Below are 18,057 nucleotides of genomic sequence, written 5' to 3'. Positions count from 1 at the left end.
GAATTTCTGGCGCGCTGGCCTTTCAGTGTTATCTTTCCTATGAATGCTTTTTTCAAAATTTTTATCCATATCAACCGTAGAAAACTCAATCTGTCAAATCATTTACAAACAACTTTGTTTTGTGCGAATTTTTCTCGCCATGGCGTATACGCAACATTTCTCAAGTCGAAGAAACCGATTTTAATTGATAACGAACTATTTTCATGCGAGTCACACGCGCCTGTAATCACACATACAAAGTTCAACAAGCAATTACGCTGCATATGTAGTTGTGCGTGCGTCAATAAGTTGCTCGCTGTCCAGTGTAAAGAAAAGCTGTGAATACTTTCGAGATACAAATGCAAAGTTTCTTGTCAGTTTTCGTTCAGGAACAAAAGTTTTACTAATTTCATTATTGTTTAACGACATGGCAGGACATTCTACAGAAATTTCTTGTCCATCCGAAGAAGAAATCCAAATGAAATTGGAAAACTTGCATTGCATTGCTTTACAAAGTTGCATCTTTTCCGAAAATCTTAATAAGAACCGGGAAGTGCATATTTACACACATTCACAATTAGTCCTGCATGTGCTTACATGTCCAAGGATATATAACAACTAAAAATTGCAAAGTTTGCTCCATTTTTCGTATTTTACTTCATGTTCAAAACGTATTTAACGGCTTCATTGCTATATGAGCGGCGTGAAGTGAGCCTTAAATCTGTGATAGAATGTGTGCAAATTGTGGAAGCAGCGCTTACAAAGCGTAACAATTGGATTCCGACCATTTGCATATGGTAAGCCACAATCCAATTTAATGACTCAATGAAGAATTACATTTGCTCGTGGGTTTCGGCATTTAGAGAAACTTGGCTTAAGCACACTTTTGGCTAGGAAGGGCTTCGATTACATATGTAAACACTGAGCCAGGCGTAGCCAACGAATGAGACTCAATTAAATAAATTCGTGTGTGATAAAGATAGTTGGAAAAGCTCGAGAAAGGTACACAGGCACCGATAATGGAGTGAGCGCTTCTTCTTGTCATTATTTATATTTCTGTTGTTGATTCAAATTACGAGCAAATAGCCGATACGGCTACAAGAGTTGTCTACATTTCTTAGTAACAGAATTTGCATGCAATAAATTTAATAGCAGCAAATTTAAATATTTTTCTGGCATACAATTTCAATGTTCTCCAGCCGCTCTAAATGAATGTTAAGCACGTGCATTGCCTGGCCCAAAACACAGTGCGGAATTTCACCCCTTAAGCCGCTCGCGGCTGAAGAAAGTTTGCAACATTAATGGCAACAAGTTAAGCAACAAAAGTAATCCCGCCACACACACACAGAAACACGCACAGGTGCTTGTTTGAGTAGCAGCAACACACGTCTTTGGCTGCGCGCACTCACGTAATCCTTTTCACATACTTCCACTAGACATGTGAGATTGGGGCATACACACACACACACACTCGCGTGAATGAGCGCAATTTGAACTTAACGAACGCGCGGGCAGGAGTGTCTTTCAGATGCAAAGCACGGCAAAGTTTGTCATTGTTTCGCCATTCATTCGCTCCCGTGTGTAGGAACTGTCATCTGTGTCTTTCCGCACGGATGTGATTAATGCGCCGTCAGAGTAATTAGGCTTAAAATTGTAATAATGAAATGGTATTACCGTCAAATACCTTCATACCGTTACAATGCAGCGGCAGTGCCGGCACGTTCACAACTGCTGCGCTTATTTTCGTAGACGTCAATTTCAGCCAAGTTATTGCAAATACTAAGCTCGATATACTTGTATGTATGTTAGATATACCGATTAAGTTGAAAATTCAAAATCGTGATTTTAAGTAGTTTATAGGGTGTTTCCTTAGAGGCATGTAGACTCATTGACATTTCGAGCAACCCTGACAAAGAAATTTATATTAGGTAGCCGAAAAAGTCTTTTCGCATTTCTAATCAAACTTCAACATATTTTTTTCATATTTATAATGAGCTTTAATGAACGATATTTGGCGTCACTAAAATGCAAAATAACGTAACAACATTTTCGGAAGTTTTCAGGGGAAAGTATGAAACATGTTATAAAATGGTACATGATACGGTTAAAAGAGTTATCTACATTTCTTAGTAACAGAATTTGCATGCAATAAATTTAATAGCAGCAAATTTAAATTTCTTTTTGGCATACAATTTCAATGTTCTCCAGCCGCTCTAAATGTGCATTGCCTGGCCCAAAACACAGTTCGCGGCTGAAGAAAGTTTGGCAACAAAAGTAATGCCACACACACACAGAAACACGCACAGGTGCTTGTTTGAGTAGCAGCAACACACGTCTGGCTGCGCGCACTCACGTAGACATGTGAGAGGATACACACACACACACACTCGCGTGAATGAGCGCAATTTGAACTTAACGAACGCGCGGGCAGGAGTGTCTTTCAGATGCAAAGCACGGCAAAGTTTGTCATTGTTTCGCCATTCATTTGCTCCCGTGTGTAGGAACTGTCATCTGTGGCTTTCCGCACGGATGTGATTAATGCGCCGTCAGAGTAATTAGGCTTAAAATTGTAATAATGAAATGGTATTACCGTCAAATACCTTCATACCGTTACAATGCAGCGGCAGCGCCGGCTGCGCTCATTTTCGTAGACGTCAATTTCAGCCAAGTTATTGCAAATACTAAGCTCGATATACTTGTATGTATGTACGATATACCGATTATGTTGAAAATTCAAATTCGTGACTTTAAGTAGTTTATAGGGTGTTTCTTTAGAGGCATAGAGACTCATTGACATTTCGGGCAACCCTGACAAAGAAATTTATATTAGGTAGTCGAAAAAGTCTTTTCGTATTTCTAATCAAACTTCAACATATTTTTTTCATATTTATAATGAGCTTTAATGAACGATATTTGGCGTCACTAAAATGCAAAATAACGTAACAACATTTTCGGAAGTTTTCAGGGGAAAGTATGAAACATGTTATAAAATGGTACATGAGGGAAAAAAAATTCAAATTATGGTTAAAACTGGGTTAGCTCTGATAGCAGAAACTTAAAATGTTGTGGATCGTAATCACTAAAACTTTCAATTTCAATTTTATTGATCATATGTTATTTTGAATTTTATGTGACGATATGTACCATTTTCGTCGACCACTTTTTGCCATTTTTCCGCTAGAGACATTATTCCATCAGTGTAAAACTTTTCTGGTTTCTCGGCGAAAACTGGGATATGTAATGTGGAGTGAAACAAATGGTAGTCCGATGGTGCAAGGTCAGGGCTATATGGTGGATGTATCAAACCTTCCCAGCCAAGCTCTCCCAGTTTTTGCCGAGTCATCAATGATGTGGGTCGTCTAGCGTTGTCCTGATGGTAGACGAAGGCCTTCTGTTGATCAGCTTTGGCCGATTTTATCGATTGCTTGCTTCAATCTCATCAGTTGGTGAGAGTAAAATGTAGAATCAATGGTTCGACCAGGCTGGAGCAGCTTATAATGGATGATTCCTTTTTAATCCCTCCAAACACTCAGCGTAACCTTTCGAGACGTCAATCCTGGCTTTGCGACCATTTGTTGAGCTTCATCACGCTTGGACCATGATCTTTCTCGCACATTATTGTCGTATTTGATCCACTTTTCGTCTCCTGTTACTATCCGCTTCAGAAATGTTTCGATTTCATTTCGTTTCAGCAAAGAATCGCAGATGTTAATCTGGTCCATTAAATTTTTCACAGAAAATTCATTTGGTACCCAAAAATCGAGCTTCTTTTTGTAGCCAATCTTTTTCAAATGGTTTAGAACCGTTTGATGATGAATGTTAAGTTCTTTAGCAATGTCATGGCTGCTTATGTGACGGTCCTGAGGTCAATCATTTCCACTTTTTCAACGACTTTTTTAACGATAGAGCGAGGTGCATCTTTCACATCGAAATTTCCAGAACGGAAGAGAGCGAACTATTGTTGTGCTACACAACCTAATATAGCATCGGCTCCGTAAACTTCACAAATTTCATAGGTGGCTTGCGTGGCATTCTTCCCTTTTTTATACAAAAATTTCAAAATATAGCGAATTTCTTCATTATTTTCACTCATTTTTGAACAGCTGTAACTTTTTTCAACTTCTCCGAATTTAATTTTTTTTGGTTAAATGAAGCTTAAAATCTCACCTTTCCAACAATATATGGTATGATACAATATGATTGGCAGCACTGGAGTTATACAACTCCTATTCACAAAATACGAAAATACTTTTTCGACCAGCCAATATTAAAACTATTTGATTTGAAACAAATACTATCCAGACCCCATACATCCAAGAAGGGTATTTAATACCCTAATTGCGTTCATATACTAAATGCCGTGGTTTTGTGAACTAACAAAGCCAAACTACTGATCATTAATTTATTTGCATATTTTATGCATTAATTAAAATTAAATTTAAATAAAATTGAAATAAATTGCATATTTTTTTTTAAATTTTTTTAAAATAAAATTGCCATAACCCTAAAGGACACCCTTCACAGTAATTGGTACACAAGTATATGCGCTGCGTTCGTAAGCAAGCTTTCTAAATGAGCGACGAAGTTGCGCAGCACATCGCATGCACACGAAATGTATTTATCCATGTAAATTTGTTAGTTGAAAATTACCAGCAAATTGAAAATTACATCCTGTCACGAGCTGCTCGCTCTAAGCCCACAAACCTAACAGCAAATTATTTCGCACCGAGTTTTGGCTGCAGAAACGCACGCAAAGCACACACACTCTCATTACAACTTAACTGCTAGGAAACCACGCATGGAAAACCCAAGCGCGCAAAAGGCTAGTTCATCGTGTGGCGTTGGATGATCGAAAAAATGTTTTTGTCTTCTTGGAATGTACGCAACCACGTCAGTATCCATATAACGACGCTCTTTGTAAGAACTTTGCCAGAACTATAAAAATGTCATACCAAAAATCAGAAAACTGCGGCTCAATTTGTCAGCAACTTTTCAAAACTCATACCGGTGCTTATCAATTTTCAACTAGTTCCTCACTGGTCTGAAAGCAGTCGAGTGTCGACAACACGTGCAATATCTTGCACACACAAATTTACCTAGGTCAATTGGCATTTCATAAAATAGTCGCACAAGTTGCATTTCACCCGCTGTCATGAATGTAAAATTTAGCCAAATTACGTTCAATTCTCCGCTGCAATTTGCTTCACATCCGACTGCCAGCATCAGAACGCTGCAAAGATGTGCAAGTGACACCATAGCCAACCATGTCTTATCGTTTAGAACTACAGCTACTGACATATAGTCAAGCACAATTCAAAAAATTTCGTACAATAGCTTTGATCGGTCGGTTTGTACGACAGCTGTACGCTGTAGAGGTCCGATGTCGGCTGTTCCGACAAACGAGCAGCTCATTGCTGAGTAAATAACGGGTGCAAATTTTCAGATCGATAACTCAAAAACTGAGGAGTAAGTTCGTGTATGTACCGAGGAACTTCGTGGTAAACTTAATACACTCCGTTTAGGGTATAAAAATTAACGGAAGATAATGAAAAGTGGAGCGAATTTCAGCAAAATTTACAGAGTACGATTTCAGTAACTTTTTTATCTGATATACCTTATTCCTTCAAATTTCACATTTCTCAGGCTTTCAATAATCGGTCCAACACTGTACTGCATGCACAGCTTCTTGGCAAGTAAGACACGACTTTCTTAAGTGAATGAGCAAAACTTTTTACATTTCCTTAAATTCTGTCCACTATTTGGTTATGTCACAACCGCAGCTAAGCCCCAGCAGCTTATGCGCTGACATACGCCCATTTCACACCCACGTCGGCAATCACACGCTCGACTAACGCCTTTTGCAGCGCCTGGTTACAGATTGCCACAATTGTGTTACACCGCCATCACCAAATGCCGGGGAAGCAGGAGGCATCACGAGGGAGTGAAACTTAAATTCAGCAGATCATTACTTCCGGGTTTGATGCGCTGCCTCAAGTTCTCAAGTGGGCTCACACTGCTATGCTAATATTGTTGTTGGCTCAATTCGGCGGCTGCGGGCAGCATTTGCACGTCGAGCGCAGTAGTGTGGGTGCTGCCTTGGCACGTGCTTGCTCACCAACTTCCGCTTGAAGTTGCCAATTGGGGATTGTCTTGTGCGAGTTCTCACATGAAGATGAAGTTCTACGAAAACACTGAATGCATGCAGCCACGTTGCATGCCTCTATGTAGCATTATATTAAAAGAAAAAATATTCGGTTTCTTTAGACTTGAAAGTTGGGTGAGAAAATTCAGCAATTTAATTACGAACTTTTGCTTTTAACACCGAAAAGTAAGTAAAATGTGCATTATCAAGCGTCAAAAAGTGTATATTTACAAAAGTCAAAAAGTGGAATGGGTTTTTATTCCAGTGCTTGATATTCCATTTCCAAAGATATTTTAGGTTTTAACACTCGGCCGCCGTGCGAATCCACACTGTTTTGAATTTTCAATTCTACCTAACTTTAGGTTTAAATCACAGCCACCACGAATGTCCCCAAAGAACTAAACCCAATGAGCAGATTGGAGCGAACTCCAAGGGCTAACTGCTCGCCGAGATACCAGATTTAAGTTTCCGGTCAGACCTTATAGCTTTTGCCACTACCAGTTGAGCACCCATCAAGCTCAATAACTGGTGACATTTGTCGCTTGAACTTCAAATCTCTTTTCAGCAGAAGGAATCACATTCAAAGTCTATAATATCAGTTCAAGCTGAGTATTATAGCATTATTTCTGATAAGACTTTGCTGAAATTTCGAGGCCAGACCAAAAACAGACATATTGCATATTTTGCATATTGGATTTTAGTCGCCTCTTACGACAGACATATGCCTTACCGCGGGCAAATTCTACCCTCTGCCCGCTCGGGGATGAATCATCTGATGATCAGACATTTTCGTGGTTAGATGAGTAGTGGAAAGCAAACTGCTTTTTACAAAGTCATCTGTGATATACAGAGTTTGTCTGGAAAGTAATAGGATTGAGTCGATTTAAAAAAATTTATTGAACCAATCGTTACAGTTCCTTAAAACCTTTCAAAATAAGCCCCTTCTGTGTCGATGCAGCGCTGCCAGCGCGATTTCCAAGCATTGATGGCGTCACGGAAGGCATTCTCCGGAATAGCCTTAAGAGCCGAGGTGCGTGGTGCTTGGATCCTCTCTGTCGTCTTAAAATAGTTGGCTTTCATCGGCCTTTTCAGGCAAGGAAACAAACAAAAATTCAGGGAGAGCCACATCTGAGCTCTTGGGCGGCTCCGGAAGCGTGGGATGCCGGCCTTAGTTAGGTAGCTGTTCACAATAAAGGCAGTGTGAACTTGGATGTCGTCGTGGTGCAACTTCCAACCGGCTGCGATGTCTTGTCGAGCCCGATTCACCAATCTCTTGAGAACTTCCACGTAAAACTTGTCGTTGGTAGGTTTGTCTAGGAGGAACAAATTCATGGTGGACGATGCCTTTGATGTCAAAAAGACAATGAGCATCGTTTTCATTTTGGATTTGCTCATTCGTCAGCGATCTCTTCCCAGCCCTTCGAAAAGGCCTGGTGCTACCGAAACACACCACTTCTTGCTTAAGCAACATATGGGTAGGCCAGTTTGGTCATATCAAACATCTCTGTCGCAGATTTACCGAGTTTTACCTAGAATTTAATCGCTGTATTTTCGGCTTGTACCACTCACAGAAACACGGCGCGCGAAAATATTTGTCCTGCCTCTCCAGGTGTTCGGAGACAACTGACCAGCCCCTCGTGCGTTCCGAAGTGCAGTTGCGGCGGAAGAAAATCACTCCTATTACTTTCCGGACAAACCTGGTATTCTAGTACCGTTTCTTCAAACGTGATCAATAGATGTATAGGAGTAGAAACGCTTTTCAATGACGCTTTTCAGTGAGACGTTCGTTGGAAGGATGCCAGTCCGAGCAAGCATAGTGAACTGAACCTCTAGACCACTACGTTCATACTCAAACTGATCACCATTGATCGTCGTTTAAGGATAAATTGAAAAGTGGATGCATGAGAAATTCTTCAAACGATTTCCACTTTCTTCAAGAGATACGGAAAAAAGTTGCCCCTTAGCAGCCTTATATTCATTTATGAATCCATAAGTAGTACGAGTATCGAAACGCAAATGCTGAAATGCACAAACATGGAAACAATGTAGTTAAGTGGGCGGCAAGTGCGGCCCGGCCACCCACAAGTTGAAACTTTTGCCACTTTCGGCTGATAGCTCAATTATGTGTTCACAGCAAAGTGAATTAGTTTGGTGAATGACTGTCGTTTTGCCACTTACGCTCCACCTATTCATTTGCAGACACGCACATACTCGCAGCCACACTTTATGACGGTGGAGGGCAGAGTGTGCCTCACTTAAACGCACAATCATACATATTTATATATGAGTGTGTGTATGTGGAGGGATGCATATGGGGGCTGGTCTGTGGCTGCAAGTGGAAGCATGTGCGCTAGTGTGTGAGCAGACAAATGCATCCTTATGCATGAGCATGCAACTTTTAGCATTTTCCGAGTTTGTTGGTCACTAAAAACGTTGATTCAATTGCCGAACACAAAACTTTTCACCAACGATTTCATGTAATTAAATCTGCAAGCGTTCATAGCTGAAAGTTTTCTCAGAATTTGTCGCACAACATATGCAAATGGCTGCTCTAATTAAATTGCATGTGATAAACACCTCGAATTGTTCGAGCTTTTAAGCGACAGCTTTTGAGTAAGTGTATTTTTCTGACACGTTTACGAAATCGGTGTAACTGTGTCTTGTCTATGAAAATTGAGATTCGAAAGTGTTGATTCTTTTTTGATTATTTAGCTTGAGGGTGGCGAATAGAACATACATTGGGCATGTGAGAGCCAAAGAGAGAATGGAAAGCGCTTATGCCAATTTAATGCGGTTTTTTGTTACTTTCGAAGACAGCGAGCAGAGCAGTAGCGAATCAAGATCGGTCGGACGATATTCTGCCGTTACCTCGTTGTTAAGAAAACGATTAAGAAAGTATCGTTCTCAACCCAAGCAAACACCGAAAGTCAACTGGTGCGACCATGCAGTCAAACCAACGGTTCTAAATACAACAGCGCTGAGAACTATCATAAAGCATGAAAGTGGTTTAAGATCGCAGCAGGCGGCCAGCAGCTATGAAATAAATGGAAATTTCAATTTTCAGCAAAAGTTAATATAATGTTGGGCTGCGAGAGTTCTGTGGGCGAATTGCGCCAGACGAGGCAGGAAGCAGAAATTAAAAATCGGAATAAAGCGCTCAGAAATGCTCAAGCGTACAATTCTTCCTTTTCGCTTTTATCCACAGTCAGCTACTCCAGTTGCGGCCAAGAATAGCGTTAACGAGCAAAGTACGCTGAATGGTCGACGAGACGAGGAGACGAGGGCGGAAACACCGAGAATTAACGCAACTCAACGCAAGCACTTCATTGCATCGGTAACATTATCAAGCAGCCAAAGGAGAAATAGAGCGATAGAAGTAGTCGTACACGCATACACTCACAATACATATATGTATATACATAATACTTATATACGAATGTATACGTATATAGCGGGAAACGGCGAAGGACTTACTGAGCGACATGAGCGAGAAGCTGCGATGCAAACAACCGCTAAGAGTTTAACGGTAGTTAAAACAGAATATCAAAAGTTTCAATAGAAAAATGAAGTGCGTGGTGGGTGTGGAGGAATGCCGGAACAACGGAATCAGAAAACTGGCTAAAAAGCTGAAGAAGCAAAACAATCATCAATTTAATGATTCCTTTGAAGGCGCCTGCAGATGGCTGAGCGCAGTACCGGCACGAATCGAGCGGGGCTCCGAAGCAACCGTGCGAACGAGCGCTACGGCACGCGAAATTTCCAACTGCAAAATGAAATAAAATGCAGTGAACGAGCAGCGTCCAATGTAAAAGGCGAATGTATGTGTGGTGGGTGCGGTCCGTCCAGAGTTGAGTAATCAAGCAATGCTCAAGTGGTGCGCTGATGCAGAACATTATGATGTTATTACGATGATGAGAGTGCTGATGGAGGCACTGAAGTTGTTGTAATATTATTGTGTTTATTGTCGGAACTTCTGACAACTGCTCCATTCGAAGGCCTACCGTAAGCCTCTTTAAAGCCCAGCTAATGTCGGCTGTATTTAAGAACAATACACAGAACTGAATGTGTGTGCGAATGCAGTAGTGTGTGTGTGGCAAAAGACGAAAATGAGAAAGTAGTAGAGTATAAATGTGTTAAGGTAAGGACAACACCGCTCCAAAAGTCACTTAGGTAATAATTAAAGCACCGTAGATATAACAAATTTTGTCGAAAGGGTGGTTAAAGTAATGATCGATATAAATTTCCTTGTGCATAAGCATGCATGATCTGCTTCTTCTTTATTGGCCTAGACACCGTTTACGCGGTTATAGCCGAGTAAGGACGATGGAGTCATGTATAGAAGTTCAAGAGAGGAAAGTTGTCTGAGTGCCATTCACTTGGGCGTGGCCAGAAATGATTTTTCTACACATGGTCAAAGCAGCTGGCGACGTCCAGTCTTAGACCAAGTATCCTCTGGGTAACCAACGAATATCCGTCTGAAGGCTAACTAACTAACAACTGAAGGCTAACTAACTAACAACTGAACTAAGATGAGAAGGCGAACCATCCCTCTCCAGGGTTGTATGTTGGGTTTGGGACCCGCGCCCAATGAAAAGGAATCAACAGCTTCGGACGAGAGACCCACCTTTTGATGACGACTATGGCAGGCATGATCTCCTTTCACTTAAATGTCTGTGGATGGTGGACAAGGATCTTAATAATGATGTTGGCAGAGCATTTGTACCTGAAAACTCTCAATGAAATTGCAGTGGAACGGAGAGCATATGTCTAGGTTGGCGAAACTTAGGCGACCACTGGGGATGTCTAGCCTTCTGCAGATGCAATGGGTTACTTTGGACAAGCCGTTTTTCTGTGGTCAAAGCATGGCCGAGGGGAAAATAATCCCCAAAGTTGAGGCTCCGTTATTTTAGCTTCGGAAGATGAACCGATGACCTAATAAAGGACGTCCCGTAAGCTATTATAAGTGTGCTACTATATAGTGCAGTAAAGTGTAAAAAATTAATTTGTGAATGCTTTTGCAAAGATATTAATGCTGCATTCATCTACAAAGGCAAATATCTCAACGCGCCGACGGCTGTGAGCTACGCTACTGTCTCATCCTTACCATTCGACAGCTTTCGCAAGTTGTTTCGAGCTAACGGCTGTGTAATTGCATAAGTTGCAAAATAGAAATCCTTCAGCATAAATAAAAATAGCCTGCGATTTCATTTCATGTAAATAGAAAAACAAGAACTGTGAGAAGTTGTAAACTAGTTGAACGAGTAGTAGTGAAATTCCTGGAGTCAAGTTGCTTAATAGTTAACTTATTATTAAAAGACTATAACGGAGCAAACTTTTCCACGCCACCTAGCAAAGTAAAGCTACAAATTGAAAGTTTCTTCACGTACGAAAGAGATAGCACTGGCACAACGCCTCTCGCTTCGGTAACCCAGGCATGGCGTCACGATACATTCTCTCGTAAGATTATTCTTAGAAAGAGCATTATTCTTATAAAGAGCATTATTTTATGTTGTGGACTGGATGTTCTTATAACTAGCTTACTCAATGATTGAGACTCATTAAACATCAATTTTGATGAAAACGGATCGATCAGGGGAAAGCCTGGCTTAGTTGGCAAAGCAAATATCAAACTAGAATTATTTCATTTACACAATATAAACGCAACTTACCGGAATAGTTGGCAATTTGCTTATATACATACATATCTTCCAGGCCATATATGTATGCGTGTGCTTCATTTTAATTATTCTGACCATACCATGACGGCTACAGCTTCATTCACCGCTTATTCACCTAATACACCCACATATTTGCTTATTCATTTATGCAGCCTATTCTTCTCTTTTCAGCGCCGACACGCACACCCACAACCGCCTATAAGTCCGCATTATGTGCGAGAGAACCGAATGAATAAATGAAAGGCCGCATGAATGAATGCATGCCGGGCAACATTATTGACGGCGAGAGGCCACGGGAAGGCAAATGTAGAAATAGTCGGCCGTGGGCCGTGGGCCGGAACAGTTAGCGCACATAATTAACATACTGGCTGCCAAGCAGCGCAGGTAACGGATTTAGTCGGTGGCAGCCGTGTGGCGGGTTAATACTTTAGAATTCCAAGGCAAATAGCAGCGTTAGTGGGCCTCGCCGGGCACGGACAATTGATAATGCAATGAACTCGGCAACCACGAATGCACCTAAATGCTTGTTGGCAAATTGATTGGAGGCGCATAAATATTTTATTAAATCCACTGGCGCATTACTTGCGCTCGCACATTTTTATACTTAAGGAATTACAGCGAAGCCGCGCATGCAGTATAATTAAACAGACTGATGGCTTAGGTGATGCTCATAAAGGGCAGGCGCCACTTTGTGCATTGCGGGAACTTCGCTTTATTACTTTCGTACGCGGCGGCGTGGGGGAAGCTAAACTGTGAAAGCGAATAAAAAATCTGTACAACGCCATAAAAGGCTGGCAGCTGACAGCTCCTGGCAACAGCGGTTCACAGCAATGGCAACAACTAATATGCATGCCATGTACGAGTGATGGTATGTGTGCTCATGTTTGCATACACAGATTGTATTGTATCAGAGGAACATATCACAAGTACAGGAACATTAGAGCGGAGCATCTTTGAAATCGGTGTTACTGACAGTACACAGCCACTCAGTAAGTATGGAAACATTTATAAGGAAAGAAATTAATTCAATTTGACGCCAATAACTTCGGAAGCCATTATTGTTATTGAATCCAATTCGACAGGGTTCAACTAATTCAAAGTTCAAGCAACCGTTTGTATTAAACATTCTCCAGTGGCAGATTCAATGATTTAAAGAAAAATTTTAAACTTGAATGGTAAAGGCAACATCCTCAACCTCTTATATATTGGGTAGTCGAAAAAGTCTTTTCGTATTTCTAATCAAATATCAACTTATTTTATATATATATATATATATAATGAACTTCAATGAACCAAATATGTATTATTTTGGTCTACCATTTTTCCGCTAAAGACATTATTCCATCAGTGTAAAACTTTTCTGGTTTCTCGGCGAAAAACTACGACAAGTAATTTTCACAGGCTTCTTTGGAAGCCAACTTTACTCCATTAAGGGAGTACTGCATTGACCGAAACAAATGGTAGTCTGATGGTCTAAGTTCAGGGCTGTATGTTGAATGCATCAAAACATTCCAGCCAAGCTCTCCCAGTTTTTGCCGAGTCATCAAAGACGAAGCTCTTTCTGTTGATCAGTTCTGGCCGATTTTTTTCGATTTCTTGCTTCAATCTCATCAGTTTTTGACAGTAAAATGTAGAATCAATCGTTCGACCAGCAGCTACTAGTGGATGATTCTTTTCCAATGCCACCAAACACTCAGCATAACCTTTCGAGGCGTCAATCCTGGCTTTGTGACCATTTGTTGAGCTTCACCACGCTTGGACCATGATCTTTTTCACACATTATTGTCGCATTTCATACACTTTTTGTCTCCTGTGACCATTCGCTTCAAAATGGTTCAACTTTATTGCGTATGAGCAAAAAATGAGCAGATGTTAATTCGGTCCATTAAATTATTTCACAGACAATTCATGTGGTACCCAAACAGCGAGTTTCATTTTGGAGCCACCCTTTTTTCAATGGCTCAAAACCCTTTTAATGATAGATGTTAAGTTCATTAGCAATGTCATGGCTGTTTATGTGATGATCCTGGTCAATCTGTTCTATAATTTCAACGACTTTTTCAAGGATAGGTTGACCAGAGCGAGTTGCATCTTTCACATAGAATTTTCCAGAATGAAAACGAGCGAACCATTGTTGTGCTACACGAACTGATACAATATCGTGTCCGTAAACTTCGCAAATTTTGTTGGTGGCTTGCGTGACATTCTTCCCTTTTTTATACAAAAATTTCAAAATATAGCGGGATTTATTCATTATTTTCACTCATTTTTGAACAGCTGTAACTTTTTTTCAACTTCACCGGATTTACTGTGTTTTTTCGTTAAATGAAGCTTAAAATCTCACCTTTCCAACATCATATGGTATGACACAATGTGCTTGGTAGCACTGAAGATATCCGGTTGCAACGACATCTATTGACGAAATACTAAAAGACTTTTTCGACTACGTAATATATACCGCAGATTTGAACTATTGGCAGATGCGAGAATCAAGATTATCCACTTGCCTTCGTTCTTCTCAAAGCTATCGACAATGGTCTCCGCAGCTTGATAAATACTAACCGAATAGTTTTCGCGTTACCCGTTTAGTATTCCGCGCAAGAGTGCTTCAGAGTGCACGTTTCAATCACCGAGTACCGAAAGGCGCTTCCCTAATGTGAATGGGCTGCATACATATTCAGCGAGACGGGGGCGTTGTAACTACTTACGGTTTTTTAATTACCATGCTGCTCACACTTCTTGCTTATTTTCGCAGTTGCCAGCGCATAAGTTTTAATTAAAATTATTTCTCCTGCATTTTTCGATGTTTTGTTGTTATTTGCTTTTTCCTTTTGCTCCGGCGTTCGTTGTTTTTTCGTTGTTGACGCGGCCACCATCACCTTCACGGCCGTCCACATTGCCATTTGTAACGCAGCTGGTGCCATATTCTTTGCTTTTACTTCGCTCAATATTTGTTGTAGCCGGAGCAAGCGCTGCTGCTCGCTCTGCGCCCCTCGCCAGGCCCAACTGGCGCTTGTTATTTAACGCTGCTGGATTTGTGTACTATTGGCAGACGGGTTTGTTAAATTACTATTGCTTTTGTTGTTGTTTTGCTGCTGCTGCTGCTGTTGCTTTCCGCGTTGTTTACTATTTTCAAGCAGCCTGTGTATGTGCTGGTGTTGTTTCCTGCTTTCCAGGTTTGTTTTCAAACAAGTTTTTGCGGCGTCGCTGAATGGCGCAATATGGCTGGCATACACCGAGGCTCCCGATGCCCCACACATACATACATATATGTATATGTGTGGAAACTACAATATTCTCGTATGTATCGCCTGTATACACAATTTCCATCAAGTTTGTATGGCTTTCCGAGGTTTGTGTATAAAAAGCGCTTATAACTTTTCCACAACACTTTTTAATGATTAAGTATTTTTTTGCATTTACAGCATTTTGTTTTGTTTTTATTTGGTTTTTTCTGTGTATTGTTTTCTGCTTTCATTGCTGCTTTTGCTTTGGAGTGTCCTTTTTGCAACTTCTATAAGCGCATTGTTGTATTTGCTTTGGGTTCGCCTGCGCTGGCTGTGCACAGCATGTAATGACATTGCACGTTGCAAATCATTGCGACTGCAGCTGCAGACAATGAATTCTGACAGCAACAGTGTTTCGCACGCACACACATGCAACATTCTGCAAGTGCAGATGTGGGTGTGGAGGTGGAAGAGCGCAAGCGTGCGCCGGCGAGTCAACAATCAGCGGCAACAGTCGCGCTGGCAGAGACAGAATAGCAATAGCAAGGCTTTAAGTTGCACACACACATGCACAGTGGTTGGTGTTTGTACGAGCGCCCCCAAGTATGTGCATAAGTATTGTGTCTATTTTTGTTTTTGGCGAAGATAGTCTGCTGAGTCTGCCATATCAATGTCGAAGAATGCCGGGGGAGCACTTAGAGACAGACCGCCGGCATGTACGGCTCATATGTGAGTAGACACATATGGATATATGTTTCAGTCACATGCGTTTAAAGTACAACATTAAACATATATGTATATGTATGTATGTATTTTTCGCACCGATGTGGGTTAGGGTCGGGTAGTGGGAAACGCATTGCGTTTTCGAAATGATCGGTATTAAATTCCGAGCTCAGCGCCGGTTTCGCGCAGGTAATTTAAGTGGAAAAACTTCATGCCACAAAATATTTTTTAAGGGGTTACATAGGTCTACGGGTTTCAGAAAATCGACCTTTTTTATTGTCGTGATAAATTCTACAACACTTCTAGAGTATTCTCTTATATTTTCAAGTTGATCCGAGTAATAGTTTCGGAGATACAGCCTTGAGAACTTGTTCGCTCGAGGCTAGCTAGGCTAAGTGTGCCGTCTTTAAACGTATTTTTCTCGAAACTGTATTTTTGAAGTCGGTTGGCAAGATTTCTCAAGAACTACTCCACCGATCTTTATGAAATTTGACAAAGGTCTTTGAGATACAATTCTTAAAGACTTGGACAAGGAGTTTTTTTCGATTACAACTATTTGAAAAAAAGTCGGGAATTTTTTTTTAATGTCTTCCAAAAATGTCGGTTTGTTCTTTCCTTCGTCCAAGTTCAAAGTTAAGGTTTTAACTAAAACAAGGATTTTTTTCACTTTAGATAATTTTGTAAGGGGATATTCTGACAACGCGGGCTCATCTTTTTTCCGAGGGCTCATCAGAAAATGGTTGAGTTAAAAATAGTTATTTTCCAAAATTTCAGAAATTCGAGGGCTCATCATTGACTAATAGAGGGAATCACTCACAGGAAAAAACTGAAATCTACTGACCGAAAGTGTTTTCATGCGGAGAGCAGAAGTAGCAAATCATGCTTAATGACAGGATTTGAGCTCAAAGAAGCAAACTGTAAGATGAATCCAGTTGAAAGTGACTATGAAGACATATACAAAAATTAAATTAAGACTTCGCTAAATACGCAAATCAACAAATCATTATTCTCACTCTCAAATGACCTTGAAAGCTTTCTACCTTAGAGAACACTGTGGTTTTTTCATCCTTAATATACTCCTTTCGCGTTTCTAGGGAGCTATTGTAAACATAAACTATTGATTAAAGCTCTACATAGAATAGTTAAAGCTCCAAACAAGCGCTTAAATCAGAGTTTGCCTATAAAAAATGAAAGCTTAAAATTTTAGCTCTTCGAAATATCTCTTATATTTCTTGTATTCATCAAGACAAGAGTTTCTAAAAAGTAATTTGCTTTAGAAGTTTAATGTCAAGCATGCGTCAAATATTTTTATTAAATAGCTAATTATGCATATAAAAGCTCCTTATATCTCTTGCTCTGGTATGTGTGGGTGAAATCTTAAAATTGTATGTCTTATAAACGAATACTATTTGTCATAATCATCAAAGTGGAAGCTTCTGAAGAAGCTTTAGTAACACCAAGAGCTTCCATCAAAATTTTGTTTTAGTAAAATCTCAAAATTGATTGGCTTGGAAATATTTCTTATAAACAAAAAATATTTGATGGAATCATCAAAGTGAAAGGTGAAAGCTTCTGAAGAAATTCCAGTATCAGCAAAAGCTTCCAAAAAATTTTTTTTGTCTTACAAGTAAAGCATATTTAAAATATTATGGTTATAATCAAAAGGTGATTTGTAAATGTGCTTTGCATAAAGAGTATCAGAAGTCTCAAACGTGAGTGATTTTCAGAGCTTTCATTTCATAAACCCTAGAACTTCGAAAGTCTTGTGGTTTTTTTAAGAAGTAGCATTTTAGGCGAGTAATAAGGGCACTAAATTAATTAATAATTAAAAAAATTTTAACAAAAGTTGAGAAGGTCATGCAAAACGTATCTTTAATCAGAGTTGTCGTTTTCTTTTTGTAAGTAATTTACTCGAAGAGGCTAACTAAGCGGAGAAGGGCACAATGGAACTCCGGTCGCGGTGCAATCCTTATTTACTTATCTAACTAAGCGCAGGCTCGGGGTTTGGATAGCAAAACAATAACCAAACACCGCCTCTTACAAGCCGACATGCTGAGGCTCCTTTGAACGATGAAAAGCACATACACATACTCAAGTTCAGGCGGGCTCCTAATAATCCTATTGCATTTCTTTTGATTTCTAAACTCACATGTGCATATATGTACATATATGTATATAATATACTCTTAACTATATGTTGGCATAACAGTGTCTTAAAATATTCGCACGTACAAATATGCTTCGCTCCCTACATAATATATTGCTAACCGATTTATATAAAAAGCGCACATGCTCACTCACACATATT

General features: G+C 40.1%; 1 protein-coding gene across 6 annotated transcripts in view; it reads right to left on the bottom strand.

Annotated features, from left to right (window-relative positions):
- The window catches only part of LOC126763484 (cell adhesion molecule Dscam2), a 123,709-nt gene that overhangs the window by 45,352 nt on the left and 60,300 nt on the right, over window positions 1–18,057 (bottom strand). The window lies entirely within an intron of this gene.

The sequence above is a fragment of the Bactrocera neohumeralis genome, chromosome 6 (assembly GCF_024586455.1).
Source record: "Bactrocera neohumeralis isolate Rockhampton chromosome 6, APGP_CSIRO_Bneo_wtdbg2-racon-allhic-juicebox.fasta_v2, whole genome shotgun sequence".
Taxonomy (NCBI): domain Eukaryota; kingdom Metazoa; phylum Arthropoda; class Insecta; order Diptera; family Tephritidae; genus Bactrocera; species Bactrocera neohumeralis.
The sequence above is the reverse complement of the archived record's forward strand: the minus strand, read 5'-3'. Positions and strand labels throughout refer to the sequence as shown.